Raw genomic sequence first — 12343 nt, forward strand, 5'->3', positions numbered from 1 at the left:
ATAGTGATCAGAATTCAGTTACGTTTAGCATCATTATGGAAAAAAACAAAGATAGAACAGGAGTTAGAGTTCTAAATTGGGGCAAGACCAATTTCACTAAACTGTGGAATGATTTAGCAGCAGTGAAAGAGCGATTGGAAGGTAAATTGGTGGTGGAGGCATTCAAAAGGGATTTACAAGGAGCTCAGAGGGTGACATGGCCAAATCTAGAGCCCCATAAATGTCAAGGAGCTTACAGGGTAAGATAAGGCATAAAAAGAAAGCTTACATTTGACACCAAAAGCTCAATGGCCGGAATTCTCTGGCCGCTCACTGGCAGCAGGATTCTCTGGTCGCGCCGACAGTGCACCCCACCCATGAGTTTCCTGGCAGCATGGGGTGGCTTCAATGGGACCCTCTAGCAAGGGATCACATATGCAATATTCTTTGGCAAAGGGTGAACTAGAGGAGGTTGAGAGCTCATGGGAGGATGAAGGCCCAGAGACCCAGGAAGCTTAGGAGAGGGTCGGATTGGGTGCAAATCACAATGGAGGAAGGTTGTCACATCTCTGCTAGCCCTCAAGGTCATTCCCTTTCATCTCAGAGAATGTCCAATGACTCTCAGCCAGAACACGTCCAGCATTCACACTCATGAATTGCCAGACCATGATCTCTGCTTTGATCCGGTGCACCTTTGACTCTGGGAACTGAGAGTCCCAAGGAACAAGTGTGATGAAAATAGGAATTTAAGATGTATTGTATTATAGGTATTTGGTGCTGGTTAGTGTGTGTGACTTCTGCAATCATATTTTAAAAGAAATCCTAGTTTGAAAGACAAGCATATTTTGGGAGCCGGGGAAATTAAAGCAATGTAAAAAACTTGGGCTAATTGATCATATCATAGAAATTAATCATAGAATTTACAGTGCAGAAGAAGGCCATTTGGCCCATCGAGTCTGCACCGGCTCTTGGAAAGAGCACCCTACCCAAGGTCAACACCTCCACCCTATCCCCATAACCCAGTAACCCCACCCAACACTAAGGGCAATTTTGGACACTAAGGGCAAATTATCATGGCCAATCCACTTAACCTGCACATCTTTGGACTGTGGGAGGAAACCGGAGCACCCGGAGGAAACCCACGCACACACGGGGTGGATGTGCAGACTCCGCACAGACAGTGACCCAAGCCGGAATCGAACCTGGGACCCTGGAGCTGTGAAGCAATTGTGCTATCCACAATGCTACCATGCTGCCCATTGAATGCTGTTTGATTCAGGGGATTCCCTTCGTTTTCAGCTTGGTTCATGATGTTGTTGCTAGGTGGAACTAAGGCATCAGGCGTTTTGCAGAAAGTAGTTCAGTTGTGAGCTAAATGTAGCTGTGACCAAAAGTGAAGCAGTTTGCTCTCACAGCAGTTCAGTTAAAAGAGATTAACAATCTTTAAAGCAGTGCTGACTTGTCTGAGAACAAGGGGAGCTGAAGCCAGCTCAAAAGCTTCTGAAGAAATACAACCAGAGTTTCTGCATGGTTCTGACAGGAGTCAGATCGTGTTTTAAAGTGGTTCTGGAAGATCTCTATTTCTCAAAGAGCATCTCTGTAAAGCAAATATTCCTGAGTGCCAATGGTTTAATAGTGGATTGAGAGCAGATATGTTATTTCTTGTTGTTTCAGTGGAAATAAAGATAGCAGTTAAGGGTATTGTATTCACTATATTGAGTAGCATTGTTTAAGGGGTAATTCTAAGTCATTCTCTGGTATGATGCTAAAGATATTTTAATACTGTGTTAGTAATAACATTTGTTTAATAAAATATATCCCTATTTCTTTCTGTAAAGTGCAGCACCGTAGCACAGTGGGTAGCACTGTTGCTTCACAGATCCAAGGTCCCAGGTTCGATTCCCAGCTTGGGTCACTGTCTGTGCGGAGTCTGCATATTCTCCCCCCGTCTGCGTGGGTTTCCTCCGGGTGCTCTGGTTTCCTCCCACAAGTCCCAAAAGACGTGCTGTTAGATAATTTAGACATTCTGGATTCTCCCTCTGTGTACCCGAACAGGCACCAGAATGTGACAACGAGGGGCTTTTCACAGTAACCTCATTGCAGTGTTAATGTAAGCCTACTTGTGACAATAAAGATTATTATTTGATCAATCCTGGAGCGAGGTATCCTTTCCTCAAAGTCCTACAAATTTAAATAAAATATTGTGGTTTCTGTCCAGTCCTAGCCACTGTTGGGGTATGTTCTTGAATCGTGATACAAGAGCATAATGCAAGACGATACCTGAAGTTGTCAGCACCATCTAATGATGCAAACACTGATGGAACTGAGATGGGGATATGCCTAGTGATCTCGGGCGTCATTCTCCAACCCCCCAGCGGGTCGGAGAATGGCCGTTGGCCGCCGTGAATCCCGCCCCCACCGGTTGCCGAAGTCTCCGGTACCGGAGATTGAGCGGGGGCGGGAATCGGGCCGCGCCAGTTGGCGGGCCCCCCCGCTCGATTCCCCGGCCCGGATGGGCCGAAGTCCCGCCAATAAATTGCCTGTCCCGCCGGCGTAAATTAGAGTTGCTATTTACCGGCGGGACAAGGCAGCGTGGGCGGGCTCCAGGGTCCTGGGGGGGGCGCGGGGCGATCTGACCCCGGGGGGTGCCCCCACGGTGGCCTGGCCCGCGATCGGGGCCCACCGGTCCGCGGGCGGGCCTGTGCCGTGGGGGCACTCTTCCCCTTCCGCCTCCGCAACGGTCTCCACCATGGCGGAGGCGGAAGAGACTCCCTCCACTGCGCATGCGCGGGAATGCCGTCAGCGGCCGCTGACGCTCCCGCGCATGCGCCGCCCAGAGATGTCATTTCCGCACCAGCTGGCGGGGCACCAAATGCCTTTTCCGCCAGCTGGCGGGGCGGAAATTCCTCCGGCGTCGGCCTAGCCCCTCAATGTTGGGGCTCGGCCCCCAAAGATGCGGAGCATTCCGCACCTTTGGGGCGGCGCGATGCCCGTCTGATTGGCGCCGTTTTGGGCGCCAGTCGGCGGACATCGCGCCGTTGGGGGAGAATTTTGCCCCTCATTCTAAAATGTATATGCGACCAACATTGAGGAGACACAAATGCCACTGGACAGTCAATGCAGATGAGATGCCCTCACTCAATTGGTGTTCCTTGGGGAAGAAGTATTAGAAATGCATAAAGCACACACTTCAAAGAAAGATTTAAACACATCTCTCTGACATCACAAAAGGATGCAGAGTGTTTGAGGAGTGGGCAGCACGGTAGCACAGTGGTTAGCACTGTTCCTTCACAGCGCCAGGGTCCGAGGTTCGATCCCCGGCTTGGGTCAGTGTCTGAGCGGAGTCTTCACGTTCTCCCCATGTCTGCATGGGTTTCCTCCGGGTGCTCCGGTTTCCTCCCACAAGTCCCGAAAGACATTCTCCGGTGGCGGGGTGCTCCGTTTTGCCGGCAGCCCGGGGGATGCCCGACAGCGTGGGGCTGCCCCACAATGGGAAACCCCATTGACCAGCCAGCGAAACGGAGCATCCCACCGGCGTGCTGAACCAGAAATCTGGCACGGCGGGACGGAGAATCCAGCCAATGCTATTAGGTAATTTGGACATTCTAAATTCTCCCTCTGTGTACCCGAACAGGCACCGGAATGTGGCCACTAGGGGCTTTTCACAGTAACTTCGTTGCAGTGTTAATGTAAGCCAACTTGTGACACGAATAAAGATTATTATTATTACCTGAATGTTAATCTCACAGTGGGACATTACCACTGAGTGGGAGGATGGTTCAACCTTGAAATAAGAGGATTCCAATGTAAAAATTTGAAACACCTTCAATTCACCAAAGTCACATAGCCAGCAAATGTATTCACAAAAGTGCAATCTCTTTTGATAGCACGTCCATCACCCAAAGGTGACATCAAAATTCTTAACTTTCCCAAACCAGTTCTCCTGCATCCCCAGCATCCACAATAGGAAGCAGCCTGTTGATGTCTACGTCCTGATGTCTGGACCGACCTTGGCAGATGTCCTCTGGTGACATGAGGCCTGGAGGGACCTGGCCTGATAAGGGTGTCCTGCTCTGGGGCAGAAGTGCCCCGAGCAGCCTGAGCAACTGGAGTGCATGGGGTCACAAACAGAGATGTGTGTGAGGGGCTGTAAACACTTCGAATGTGCTGAGATAGGCCCCAGTACTGTCTGGCTGATGCTTCCTGTGGGTGCCAGAGAGCAACCACCATGACTCCTGCTGGATTGGTGCACCTGGAAAGAAGGCAAGGTGCTTATTGCCCATGATGCCTACATCTTGCTGGTGCCCCCTAGAGTGTGTGGTAATGAAGTGCAGAGCCGAGCTCAAATCCGGCAAGATCTGCTAGATGAAATGAAAATGAAATGAAAATCGCTTATTGCCACAAGTAGGCTTCAAATGAAGTTACTGTGAAAAGCCCCTAGTCGCCACATTCCTGTGCCTGTTCGGGGAGGCTGGTACGGGAAACGAACCGTGCTGCTGGCCTGCCTTGGTCTGCTTTAAAAGCCAGCGATTTAGCCCAGTGTGCTCCATGATGGTCACCAACCTCCCAATGGTGACCTTGAGGCGCTCGCATGTCAGTGTTACAACATCAGACAGAACGTGAATGGATTCCTCCATCATTCCCTCTCATCTGCTGAATGACTGCTGAATCTCTGGCTGATGCTCCGTCGCCTGTTGCATTTCCAGCATTGAGTTCGAGGGTGCGTCCAGAGGCGCATCATCTAATTTGGCCTAACCGACTGTCTGCTCTCTAGTAGCCCTCCGAGTGTCCGGGACTTGGGCTGTCCCTGCCTCTGAATGCTGCGGGGATGCGTCGGTGAGGCGTTCTCCAGAAAGTGAACCCAGGTCTAATCTGGAGCTGTGTACCAATGATGTCTGTGTCTGCACTGGTGGAGGGTGCAGGTGAATACTGTGACGGTTCTTCCTGAGCCACCTCCCTGGGCGAGGATTGTAGGGCCCGATCAAACAGACATGCTGTGATGGACAGCACATTCCAGAATTCTAGAGTCTATTTTGCAATCTATCTGATGAACATTTTAGCTGCTGTAAGGTTAGCTTGCCTTAACTCCTTGCCATGATCAGAGTTTGATATTGGAGGGAGCTGAAGTTACCCTGCCGGCTCGAATGAGGTCTTTCATCTTCTTCCAGCACTGGATGGTATTTTGGGCACAGTTACCAGCCGCGCTGAACTGCTCTGTGAGGTTGGTAAGCTTCCTGGTTGGTACCATCGCTGGGATACAGGACTATGACTGTGCACCCACACCCCTCAGCTCAAATCCTCGACGGTCTGGTGGGCGAACCGGGCACCTTCTCCCTGAGACTGAAAGCCATGTTCTCCTGGTTACCAGGCATCCGTGATTGTCTCCAGAAGACAGACTGCCTGGAAAGAGTGAGATGCATGGTACTTAAATATGGCACCTTGGCCCCATACTCATCTGCCCATAATGAATGAGCTCTGAAGCAGGGGGTCAGGTGTGTGTTCCTGCCATTCCAGCCAGCAGAGTTGGAGCTCCCGTCACTGCACTTAGTCTCATGGATGGGGAATTTTGTCCAATGTGAGGCCTCTCATCAGGTCTGGCAAGATCAAGCTGCAGGAGCTCCTGTTACAGGATCCCACTAAGAGCCCAGGAGTTGAAGCAAGCTAACTACATGACAGATAAAATGTTTATTAGATAGGTTCCAAAATAGATTCCAAAATTCTGGAATATCCTAAGTACCACAACGTAACTGTCTCATCAGGCCCTATATTCCCTTTGAGGTATTCTGAAGCAGCCCTGTCCCAACCAATGAAACCTTAAAAACAGTACACAGCGAGTTTGGCTCAGACCCTGGGTGCGAATGGAAAATGAACGATAGTGAGCTGCCAGCATGTTCGACATCTCTTTCAATATCTTATTCCCATTAACTTTAATCAGCAGAAGCGTGCAGAGGTCTCCTTGTACGGCGAGAATTTAAACAAGCTTCCATTATTCCATAGCAACATCTGATATAGATTTGCATGAGGTAAGTGATAAGGTGTGCATGGAGATTACGCAACGAGAGGATAAAAGGTCATGCCGTTTGGAAATATCAGGTGGATGTATAAATTCTAATCGGAGGGGATGCAGCTTAACAGTTGGAAAGCTTTGTAAACGTGGACGTGCTTACGGCAGAGAATAGGATTTGTGAATAAGACATCACACTGAGAACAGGACTTATGTTGCATTTGGAAGTTTAAGCAGGTTCCAGAAGGCTGAAGGTATCTTTGGTAAAAGCAAAGGTATGAATTTAAAATGTGTTGCTTTGTTGATATTGTCTCCCTTCATCCCCCTTGATCAAAAACTAACTAACTGTTGCTGCGAAATTTAGTGTATTAGCTTTTTCATTCCTCTCACCCATCTCCTGACCTCTTTGAAGCTCAATGTAACCTGTGGACATATTGACAAAGAAAGTTAGGATTAGTGTAACGGAGCTGTGTTAACAGCCCTCATTGTGCTTGAAGGGCTTTGGTGAAAAGACATGTGAGTCCCTCAGATTAAGCTATTTTGAACGGAATAGAATCACTTGACCCTTTCCAATGGGCCATTCAGCAGCAACTCAGGTTGGATTGGCCGCTAATCAAGATCATACTTTAAAGCAATTACCCATAAATCACATGAGTTGACGCAAAATACATATTCTTGTCAGCAATTAGATATCGTTGCACCGTCACTTTTCCATCTTTATTTTCATCGGCTGAATCTCTTGAGACGTTGTTCTTTCCCCTTTCTGTAATTTGTTTTAAGATTATATCCCCCTTATAGACTGCAATGGTCTGGCAAACTCACATCCCGTGAACAAAAACTGAAAAAATAAGTACCGTTGACCGAATTAAGTCTGAAAAGAAAGGGTCATTTGAATATTCAATAGCACAGCAGTGACCTTGAACTAGAGGATAGGAATGTAGGAATGGGGCAGGCCATTCAGCCCTCGGAGTCTGTTCCCCATTCCTTTAGATCATCCGTATCTTAACTCCATCTTTCCTTCTGAAACGCTTAGTGGCCTTGTCTCACAAAAATCTCTCAATCCTAGAATTGTAGTCAATGAGGAGTCCCGAAAAGGAGAGTCAAAAGTAGTTTATTTCCTCCTCACAGTTAGGAAATGCAGCAACTAAGCAACAGCCCAAGTCCCAGCCGGAACCATTCTGAGATTCCGGGCCCTTCTTGAGCCGGCTTTTATATCCCGGAATTAACGAGCCCGCTATTGGGCATCCACCACTCAGCAGGGGGAGCTCTTACTCCACGACCCCAGGGGGAGATCAATCTGATTGTCCCCATGAGTCTTGTGGGGGTTATAATATCTAGGTTTGAAATTTACAATCCAATCCCAGATTTAGCAGCCTTTTGGAGTAGAGACTTTCACTATTTCCTGGTTGCACCTCTGAACAGCCTAACTCTAATTTTAAGATTAGGCCTCCTCGTTCTGCATTATTCGCCCAGATGAGCGGAGCTCCCCAGTGCAGGGTGCCATCTCTCGGCCATCCGACACAATCTCAGGACCCCCTCTACACCCCAACTCACCTGCTGGGGGGACCTTGGCCCCCCTCCATCCCACCTCACACAGGCTTGGCACCCCCCGCGCCCGATCCCCGGTCTGGGAAAAATGTCAGCTGGGTACCTTGGCGTTGTCAGCCTGGTACCCTGGCATTGCCCCTGCCAGCTGGGCAGCTCACCTGGGCACCCTGGCACTGCCAAGGTGCCAGGCTGGCCCTGGGAGCCAGTTCAATCTGGTGTTGGCAGAGTTAAGTGGGCTTTTAAACTCGCTTAACCCTGCAAGTCTGGGTCCTGCCCATTGTGGCGGGATCAAGATCGCAATATCTTAGATCTTGCGAGGCGTACCGACGGTCAGGATTCCCAGCCGTGTCCCATCCCGATTCCAACAGGACGCAGCCGATAAATCGCGCCCGCTGTCTTTTCATTTTGGATAAACCATTAAACCAAGGCCCCACCTGACCGCTTGAATGGATGGACAAGATCCCATGGCACTATTTTGAATAAGAGCAGGGGAATTATTACTAGTGCCTTGGCCAATATTTATCCCCAAACAACATGACAAAAACTGGTTTACTAGTCATTGTCAGACTACCGTTTGTGGAAGTTTATTGAAGATAAATTAGCTGCTGTGTTTCCTCCATTTCAACAGTGACCTGCACTTCAAAGGGTCTGAATTGGTTGAAGGTGATTGTGAAAGCACCATCAAAGCTAGCCTTTTTTTTAACTCCTTAATCCCATGATCTTCTATATTTGAAGAAGTGCAAGCCAAGACCATGGAAACAGTCCTTAAATTGTAACCTTTTGGATATTGGTATCATTCCAGAAGTTGTTGAAAGTATCAGAATTAATTTGTAAAGAGGCTCCTTTAAAAAAGTTATTGATTTATCGAATCAGACGGCAGAACTTTGCAGTTCCTTGCCAGTGGGTATGAATGTGAATGCATGGGGAGGGGGGGTACATTCATACCCCCAGGCAGGGGACCATGTGACGGGTGCAGCATGTGTCCTCACTGCCACTTACCTGCACAGCATTCCCCCTCCCTGTCTCCCATTTTATGGGGTTGATGGAGGTGTTGTGATGCCCACTCGACCTTGGCCCTGTTGAGGACCTTAGGTAGCCAATTAAAGGCAACTTAAGTACCTCATCCTGCCCCTGCCATTATTTTACCGGTGCCAGGGGGAGGCCCAGACCAAATTTTAGTTTCTCGGGCTGATGTTGGGCAAGGGTGGGAGTACTTCCTTTCGGGGTCCCCTGTTTCCATCAGAGGCACACCCTGTCACGGTCGTAGCCCCCTTTTAATCCTCATTTTCCAGCCTCTCAATACTTGGCCTCCCAAAGCCCTTACTCTTCTCGCTGCTGCCTGCCAGCCGTGATGCCCCCAAATTACCTTCAATCCGGCTTCCAGTCGTTCTTTAGAAGGGTACCAAAATCCACCATCCAATTAATCCCACTCATAGAATCACTGCATTGTTCGAGCCTAGAATGGGACCATTCGCTCATCAAGGCAGTTCCAGCTCAGTGCCCGACTTGCCCTCCCTTTTTCAGTAACCCTGCAATATTTATTTTTCAGGTGCCGATGCCATAGTTATATAAGCTCCAAGAATCTGTCATAATTTAAGGCAATACGTTAAAGAATATAACCATTCAAAGCATGAAAATGTTTGACCTCCTCCGCCTTTGATGCTTTCGCCAAGTACTTTACATGAGTGTCCTCTGGTTCTCAACCTTTCTGCCAATGGGAACACTTCCTTCCTGTCTATTCTGTCCAACTCCCTCATGATTTTGAACACCTCTATCAATCTTCTCTGAACCTTCTCGTCGCGAAGGAGAAGAGCGCAACTTCTCCAATTTATCCACGTAACTGAAGTCTCACGTTGCGGGAAACATTCACTGAAACCCCCTCTGCACTCTCGCCAATTCCTTAATTTTCTCCCTGGATTCCCGGAATTGAACAGAACGCTCCAGTTGTCCAAACAATTTTGTCGATATTTTAATAAAACAGTGGTCTAATTACCATTCCTTCAGGCGCCGTGTACTGTGTCGCTCTGCAACTTGAGGCAAAGGAACTGATCTGCAGAATAGTACAGCGGCACTTCTCTCCACTTCAGAACCATGCTACACCCAGAGAGCACTGGTCTAGGTGTCACTGCACAGGAACATCTCCTGGACAACAGCACATAAGGGTTACAGACAGAGCTCTCATCAGATGCATCACATTCATTTAATCTTTTCTCTAGATTTTTATTCCCTTCGCTTCATCTGACGTTCAGACGAACTCTGAAGACTGAACTCAAACACAACGGGACTGAAACAGGAGCTGGTCAATAGTGATGCTGGAGTAACCTGCTTGATCCTTCCAGGATCTGTTCCGGTCCGGTGAGTAATCCTTTGCTGCAGTTTCTGCTTTGCTGGCTTTACCTTTAAAATACTGGAGGGATAGGAAATAAACAAATGTACGATAATTCTGCTGGAAGCCAGCAGCACCATTTCTCCACATGAGAACACGTCACGCCCGGTTGTCTGTGCTGACCATGGCGGGCATCCTCTGGAGGGTTGAGACCTGGGGCCTTCCTTTGGGGTGATGCTGTGAGGCAATACCACCCCCCTCAGCTTGAGCTGCAATGGACCCAGGAAGAGAGGGGATTTGAATGGGCTGGACACTCCTGGAGTCACCTGGGTGGTTGGCCCCTGTCTGCGCTCCAGCTTCTTCTCATCCCTCTGTGTGCCCAAGAGCCGCGGCTTCCTCCTGGGAAGAAAGGGGCAGCTGGAGTGAGTTCAAGAAGCCCTGCCATCCTCTGACGTTGGCACTCATAGATGCCCAGAAGTATGAGTGCATGTCCCGCACCATGGAGTGCATGTTCTGCACCATGGGGCCCATGTCCCGCACCATGGGGCCCATGTCCCGCACCATGGGGCCCATGTCCCGCACCATGGGGTCCATGTCCCGCACCACGGAGTGCATTTCCTGCACCATGGAGTGCATGTCCTACACCATGGAGTGCATGTCCTGCAGCAGAGTGCATGTCCTGTACCATGGAGTGCATGTCCTACACCATGGGGTGCATGTCCTGCACCATGGAGTGCATGTCCTGCACCATGGAGTGCATGTCCTGCACCATGGGGTGCATGTCCTGCAGCAGAGTGCATGTCCTGCAGCAGAGTGCATGTCCTGCACCATGGAGTGCATGTCCTGCAGCAGAGTGCATGTCCTGCACCATGGAGTGCATGTCCTGCAGCAGAGTGCATATCCTGCACCATGGAGTGCATGTCCTGCACCATGGGGTGCATGTCCTGCAGCAGAGTGCATGTCCTGCAGCAGAGTGCATGTCCTGCACCATGGAGTGCATGTCCTGCAGCAGAGTGCATGTCCTGCACCATGGAGTGCATGTCCTGCAGCAGAGTGCATATCCTGCACCATGGAGTGCATGTCCTGCACCATGGAGTGCATGTCCTGCACCATGGAGTGCATGTCCTGCACCATGGAGTGCATGTCCTGCAGCATGGGGTGCATGTCCTGCACCATGAAGTGCATGTCCTACACCATGGAATGCATGTCCTGCAGCAGAGTGCATGCACTGCACCATGGAGTGCATGTCCTGCACCATGGAGTGCATGTCCTGCAGCAGAGTGCATGTCCTGCACCATGGAGTGCATGTCCTGCAGCAGAGTGCATGTCCTGCACCATGGAGTGCATGTCCTGCACCATGGAGTGCATGTCCTGCACCATGGAGTGCATGTCCTGCACCATGGAGTGCATGTCCTGCACCATGGAGTGCATGTCCTGCACCATGGAGTGCATGTCCTGCGCCATGGAGTGCATGTCCTACACCATGGAATGCATGTCCTGCAGCAGAGTGCATGTACTGCACCATGGAGTGCATGTCCTGCACCATGGAGTGCATGTCCTGCACCATGGAGTGCATGTCCTGCAGCAGAGTGCATGTCCTGCACCATGGAGTGCATGTCCTGCAGCAGAGTGCATGTCCTGCACCATGGAATGCATGTCCTGCAGCAGAGTGCATGTCCTGCACCATGGAATGCACGTCCTGCAGCAGAGTGCATGTACTGCACCATGGAGTGCATGTCCTGCACCATGGAGTGCATGTCCTGCACTATGGAGTGCACGTCCTGCAGCAGAGTGCACGTCCTGCAGCAGAGTGCACGTCCTGCACCATGGAGTGCATGTCCTGCACCATGGAGTGCATGTCCTGCAGCAGTGCAGAATAGAAGTCTTGCACCAAGGTCTCCACTGTGACGGCCACCCTCGCTGTATCAACCTGATTGCTTTGACGTGTCGACACTACCTCGTTAGACAGAAGGCAGTAGGAAACCTCCAATCCGAGGAATGTAGCTGACATCCAGATTTTTCCTTTATCGCTCCAGCAACTGAGGCACGACCAAGTCCATAGGCACCTCATCTGACTGGACCTCAGCAGGGCCCTGCCCTCTAGTAATCCCCCGAGCACCAGCACACTTGCATATCCTTGCCTCTGCCTGCTGTCGATCAGAGAGTGAGGTGCTCACCAGCTTGTGACTCTCCAGGACCAGGTCTCACCGAGGTGAGTGGCTTTGTACTGATAGGAGGTGTGGGTGATAGCTGTGACGGCTCTTCTGTCCCCACGTCAGAGAAATCTTCATCGATGATCTGTCAGCTGGAGTCTTGTGCTTGTGTAGTGGCGATCATGGGCTTCTTCCCTGATTTGCCTGCAAGAGAAAGGAGATGTCATTAGTGCATGGTACAGATCTTCAGATTCAGGAGACATAACTTCTGTTAGCTTGGTGTGCTGGACGATGCGGAACTGGATCCTCACCTGGCTGGTCGCTGCCCACTTC

General features: G+C 50.1%; 1 protein-coding gene across 1 annotated transcript in view; it reads left to right on the forward strand.

Moving 5' to 3' along the window:
* The window catches only part of LOC140389269 (succinate receptor 1-like), a 66908-nt gene that overhangs the window by 29850 nt on the left and 24715 nt on the right, over window positions 1-12343 (forward strand). The window contains exon 2 of the mRNA XM_072473449.1: window positions 9748-9886. The gene's annotated coding sequence lies outside the window, so the exon portion shown is untranslated. The remainder of the gene's footprint in view (window positions 1-9747; window positions 9887-12343) is intronic.

Source organism: Scyliorhinus torazame, chromosome 14 (genome assembly GCF_047496885.1).
Source record: "Scyliorhinus torazame isolate Kashiwa2021f chromosome 14, sScyTor2.1, whole genome shotgun sequence".
Lineage (NCBI taxonomy): Eukaryota > Metazoa > Chordata > Chondrichthyes > Carcharhiniformes > Scyliorhinidae > Scyliorhinus > Scyliorhinus torazame.